Here is a 6,876-nt window from a genome sequence, read left to right as displayed (position 1 = left end):
GAATGTATTTCGTTTCAAATAATGTTAATCAACAACAGCAACACATAAAGGTTGCATATATTTTAAGTGCTTGTTAGAGAAGGTCAAAACCACCCGCAATCTATAATGGGGTAAATAAACAATATTTCATGGATGTCTGTTGGGGAAAATATAAGATCCACAGCGAGGAGCAAAACATTTTTTTTTTTTTTTTTTTACACCTTCCTCTATAGACTGTGTGAGGCTCAGACAAAAAATCAGTCATGCATTGAGTGGATTTATGAGAGCGTGCCCCTGGGGGAAAAAAAAAATTCTTTATCTTAGCACATGACCCCAAATAGTGTGAGGTCAAATGACAAAAACTTGTGATCCTACCACAAACTATTTTCAGGTTCTTCAACAGCTTATCCAAGATCTTGTAACCCGATGGCCATTTCTGCCATTATTTCTTCTCAAGCACTTTGCAAAGTACCCAAAAGTGCTGCTATAGTCTTTTTCTCAGGCACTTAATTAATTCTCTAATCACCTCGGAACAACTGAACATTTATTATTCATGTCTACACTAGTTTCCCATTCTCATTTGTCTTCGTTGAACTTATTAGGTGCTTAAGTCATTACCCCTGGTCTTAAAGCAACAATAGGTAATCATTTGACCTCCAAATAGTGTTTCTGCCACATAAGCTTGGACTAAGAAGAATTCTACCCTTGTTGCCTTGGCAATCTGGGATCACTGACTTCAGTGGTCAAAAATAATAATTGGACTAGCTAAGACGGCGCCTGCTGGGTTAGCGGTTGTCTTTCCACAAACGTAGCCGCACACACAAGAGAAAAGAGCAAAACACATGACATCGTTATGTCACTACATTTATTTATTTGACGGTTTTTCTGTTGCTTCGGTATTTCTCAGATCAGAGCTTTCGCTGAATATATTTATGTTGCACTTGTTTTTCATGTGATCATTTTGCCAAGCTATACAGTGTGATTGGCTTTTTTTTTTTACAAGTACAGTAAATGACATGTCAACAATAGGGGGCGGAAGTGAGCTAAAAAGCCAATTAGTCCCTTAATGCTGCTCTCATACACGCAATTAATTTTCATTATCCCCTTAGGCGGCTTCTACATGAATAAATAAATCATCAACTGTAATTGAGGCTAATGATAAGCACCCTCGACAGCATCTGTTTACTCAATAACATTTTATCCACAGATGTGAGAGGGCACAGTATCACCTTGTAATAATAAACAGTGTAAAAAAAAAAAAAAGGTCCTATCAAACAATGATGGACAAATAAAAAGCTAATTAAGCAGGCGAGAGAATTTAAGATGGTCCAAATGATTTATTATACAACTGGGAGTTTTGGACCAATTAAGAGACAATTTTCCTTGACTGGGAATTACAAGGCCAACACGAGTGTATGGCATTAAACGGTTGTCAGGGAAAAAAAAAAAAAAAGCAGATAAATAGAACGCTTGAAGCAGAGAGAGCAAAGGAAGTATCTCTGTCCATCTATCTGCATTAGTGTGCAAAGAAGTGGCCCGGAGCCTGAAGTCGGAAAGGTCAGCATGCACTTAACCTCCTGGGATGAGGACTGTCAGTTGTAGACGGCTGCGAAGGGGCTGAAAGCGAGCCGCGGCGCACACCAAAACAGCTGGATGATGGAAATGGAAAGGCAACGTCGGGATTGCGAACAAGACAAATTAGCCCCTCGAGATTCAACCTTTCAGTCAGAACTTTGCAACAGTTGTTGTAGAAGGGCTGAGTCTTACAGCTTTGTTATTGAGTTTAAATGAATGTCTTTTTTTGTCCATTTTACGAATGCCTGCGGAAATGCTTCAAATGTTATATTCGTTTATATTCAAGAAGATGTCGGAAGAATACAATTAGAGGCTTGTGACGGTGTGCCTCACCCGCGTTGAATTGAAAAGGAATGAGGGGAGCCAGGAATCTAGTCGACTGTGTTCACCCCCACAACGGCGCAGACACCCATGTCTCCTTGCCCCCATCTAGGAAAACGTCAATAGAATGAAAACTCCACAGTGAAGACTTGCACTGAGTACGAAGAGACCTTGTTTTCCCATTTCATGAATATTTCAACGTGGCAATTTCTGATGCAATTGCATATTCCCTTGTATCATAGAACAGATATCAGAATTCATTTCATAAGATTCATGATTACAGATGAGTCTGAATTTATTCATTTGATCAGCATGAGGAAAATCTCTGAGTTTTTTTGTTGATTTTTTTTATTTTTATTAATTATGCAAATGTTCCCATGGGAAACAACAGGGCTGTGCGCAGCAGGTTTACACCATGATTAACAAGCAAGTATGAAATCTGACGTGCTTTCCTACCACCTCGAAACCAGCGTGATCACTTGAGTGGTACTTTCCATGCATGTAGAAGCCCATGCATATTTAGTGGTATATAGTACATGAGACCCCAGGAGACCTGAACAACCCATTGTGGGCAGAAGCCTTCACTAAACTAAATCTATAGAGAATATATTAGGTCTGAGCATTTCCCAATAAGATCGGGGAGGAAAAATAACCCTTCATACAGCCGGAGAATTCTGACAGTTTTTTAAATGCATCCAAAAAAAAATTCCAATTAGACCCAATTGTATGTACGTGTAATCCTTGCCCTATGGGTTTAAATCAAATAATTATTCAGAATATATCATAAATATTTCATCTGCTTTGGATTTATCACTGCCAAATGTCACAAAACCAGATGAGCAGTGCACCGCGTCAGGTTTTACTCACAAAGATAAAGACCACAGCAACATTTCAAATTTCCATCAGCCACTTGGCTGGGATTCAACTGGCATTTGGCGACAAAATTAGCCTTTGATGGTGTTCTTTGGAGCGGTGGGGTTTGCGGGATGAAAAAAGGTCACGTTTGAAATGTTTCGTCGTTTTAGCAAAAGCACTGCATGGAAAAAACCTTTGGAGGGGGGGGGGGAATGGTCGCCACGTTACTATCGCCCTTCTGTTGACATGTTACACATTGAGACAAAATTGTTTCCTTGGCACCAGTCATTAAATATGGTGTGGGGAACAATGGTTTACATTCTTCCGGAGGTGCTGCTGTTTTGTTTAGCAACAAGGATTAGCGGTGAACTCTTGTGTTTAGCAGGCAACTAAGCAGGCGGCAATGTCCTGTTATTGATCTGCAAGAGCAAAAATGGTTGCTATGACAACTTAACAGCAACCATGTTAGACACAATGAAATGTTAATCATATTGACAAGACATGGATGGCCGAATACTGCATTTATACAAAAATAGCCCATAAAAAAAAAAAAATTCAATGCTTTTATTTTGTTTGTATGTGCCCTGCTATTAGGTGGCGACCAATTTAGAATAAATATCCAAATTCAGCTCATGCCCCCAAAAGCGCAAAAGAAAAAAAAAAATCGGCCAATCACATAATGTGTCTCTAATTTTGATAGCTTGAGCTCCTAATTAATATAGCTGGGACCCAAGAAGCTCAATATCTTTTCAAAAATACATGGATGAATATTTTTCGATGATTCATGTTTTGAAAGGAAGATGCTTTCATCACCAAGACAGGAAATCTTCCCATTGAGGAGGAAGCATTTTATTCAACATGCATTATTCAACATTCATAAACATATATACAATATATACAGATTCTTTACGAGACAATTCATCATTATCAAAACTTCTTCATTAATTTGATGATCGATTGATTAAGCTAATAAAAGTTGCGCCCGGTAATATAATTTTCTCTTTTTACATATTTATTGGGACAGAGGCTAGTGTTAAAACATGCTGTATGTGTATGTACAGTACATTTTTCCATCTGCCCTCTTTAGGAAATATTCAGAGAAATACTTGTGTTATAATTAAAATTCAGTCACAACATGTCTTGGGTCATTAGTGTTGTGAGGCGAGCTGGCTGCTTTTGAATGGCTGACTTGGGAAGAGCATCTTCCATCATAAATACTGCATCGGTGTCTTCCACAGAGAGTTTCTACATGGCTCAAAATGTCTCTCTTTTTTTTTTTTTTTTTACCTACTGTGCGGCAGTTTGAGGAAAGATTTTTGTTCGCCGGCCCGCTGAGGCTTACCTTACAATGTAACCAAAGTTACCTTGCCGATCATCACTGTGGACACTTGCTTTAAAAGTGTTATACAACCTTTTGAGTTGTACCCAATTCATTCCAGGGCTGAGGTTTAATTTATTTGTTTATTTATTTATTCCAATTTGAACAAATGAGAAAAAAAAATGTATTGTGCTTAAACTCTTGTCATCATAAAAGCTTTATTAACCGCCAAGGCACTTTTTAAGTAACATTTCAGTCTCAACTATCACATTTAATCACTGTAATGTAAAATATTTATAGGAGTTGTTTCGAATTATTCAGTTGAACTTTTTGCAAGGGAAGGAAATCGAAATGGCTAGATAACACAGAATGAATTTATTTGAACAACCAGAAGCTAAGATTTTCCAATTTGGTTTTATTGTCTTTGCAACCCTTTTTGAGACTGCCGGAGAACTTAATGGCAAGTGTGACACCTCATGTCGTCATCTTTTCGTTGTCCCCCGTTTCACAATGAAGTTGCCTTTACATCTTAGCGCCCACACATTTATAGGTCAAGTTGGATGCTATCGGATGGAAGACGCCAAGGTAGCCTTTTATCAATACAAAAAAAGGCGGGCCTTTCTGTCCCCGTTGGCCTGGAGTGCCGTGATTATCCCAGGCACTTGGTTCCTTTTATGACTTGAGTAACTCACCGGTTGAAAGGAACTCAGCTGAAACGCAAGGGAAGAACAAGAAAGACGGGGGGGGGGGGGGGACAGATGATGAAGAGAGAGGATTAACGAGGATGATGGAATGTGATTAAAATGGAGGAAGGACATTTGGAGATAAAAGAAGTTGTGAAACTGACAGCAACTTTCATCTGAATCATTTCACTAAGTTTCAGTAAATTAATTAAAAGAACATAATACTGACACTCTCTTAATACTATTAATTTTATTTTGTTTAAATAAATATAATTAAAATTATTATATATATTACAAAATTACATGTTATTATTATTGTTTAAATTATTATTATTATTATTATTATTATTATTATTATTATTGACCGATTTGATGGACTACTTTCCCTTCAGTGTTAGAGTAAGACACAAGATGATTTAAATTTATTGTTCGAAATCAATATTCTGTTTCTGATGTTTAGTTTTGGGCCTTGGAAAAAGTCCAAATGTTTACTTGGGAATTTAGTAATTAACTGTTATGCTTTGTGACGCCTGAAGGCAATTTAAAAATCAGCTAGAAGAAATTTTGTTGAAATGTCTTATGAATAAAAAGCCCATTATCTTGTCAGAAGTCATTATGTTTGTTTCCTTACTGATTATTTCTGTAATATCGCAATGCAACGCAGATTCACAGATGTTATTCTCTTTGCTTTAGTTTTTGGGAAGAAAAATGGGTTGTTTACTATTTGGCAGCAGCACAGGGAGAGGCTAGAGCATTTGAGAGCTCTCCTGGGGGAGGCAAAAGAAGATCACAACGTCTCTTGGCTGCTGAGCAGGTGAGCTTCAGTGGAAATGGCATGGAATGCTAAGGTCATCGTACAGAGAGGCTGACGGGAAGGTTAAAGAAAGTGGAAAGTTGAATCCCACGGGATGAAAGGCTTTCCGAAGCGGCTGGTTTATAATGTTCTTTCATGTCCGTCAAACAAGTCATGGGCTGGGGCACAGCCAAGACATTCCATGCAATTCTTCATTCACACTTCTTCTACAGTCTGTGTTGCTCCATCATGCTGGATATAAAATTAAAGCCAGAGTAAACCTCTTTTTTTTTTTTCTTTTTTTTTACTTCAGATCAGCGAGAGAACTTTGTGATAATCTGATGTAATCATTTGAAAGTCTCGGTGAAGTCGATTTGTTCAGTTCTTGAATTTAGGGGCTACTTTTGTGGCATATCATATATTTGTGTTATGTTATATATTTTATTTATTTATCTATTTATTTATATTATCTGTATCTTTTCTAAAGTGTTTGTCCTCATTGGGGTAGCCGGTGACTCTAGCCCAAAATCGAACCATGCTCTTATTTTATAAGGATTAAATTTCAAAGATTGCCATCAAGAAGCTGTTTACCAAGCAATTACTGAACTGTTGTCAATGATGTTTTTTCATTGGCATTTCTGCACTCTAATCACAGCAAAGCAATTTATCTGTGCTTTGTGATGGCTGGCGCTGATGCTCCGATTTCTATGCACTGGCACATGAATTAGTCATCATGTGTTAAAGATAGTCATTCACGCAAGGCGAGATGAGTTTCGACTTGTTTGCGGGATGAAGCATTTGTCAAAGATCATTGCATTAATTCAAATGCACTCTCATGGAAGGTAACATGAATTAAACATGGAACGACTTTTAACGTACTAAGAGAGTTTGATGCCTTTGAGTTTGTCTCACGAATGCTGGAGAGCAATTGATGTGTACGAGCTGTCAAAGACGTAAATCTGGTTGACCTCGCTCACACACTCAATTCAAACATCCAGTAAACAATATTGAAATACTCTCCTTGACAATATTCGATGGTATAATACATTTTTCGTAGTAAAAGTAATTCACAAATGTATGTTAGGAGTTTGTTTGAAGAAGATGGTTTCAATTATGTGTGGAGGTTGTGCATCTATGCCAAAGCCTGCACTTGCCCTTTTGTTCCAAGCAGCACTTTTCTTTCATCTGCCTTAACAAGCTGACCATTTATCACCTCTCGCTTTTCTTACCCCCTATTTTCACACTCCTGGAAAGAAAATAAATGAGCAAGACCTTGTAATGCAGGTTTAGTCGTTAGCTTCATTGGCTGAGCTGTTTAGTCGTAAAAAACAAAAAATAAAGGATTGTTGGAT

The sequence above is a fragment of the Syngnathus leptorhynchus genome, chromosome 15 (genome assembly GCF_054491065.1).
Source record: "Syngnathus leptorhynchus isolate UIUO chromosome 15, UIUO_Slep, whole genome shotgun sequence".
Lineage (NCBI taxonomy): Eukaryota > Metazoa > Chordata > Actinopteri > Syngnathiformes > Syngnathidae > Syngnathus > Syngnathus leptorhynchus.
The sequence above is the reverse complement of the archived record's forward strand: the minus strand, read 5'-3'. Positions refer to the sequence as shown.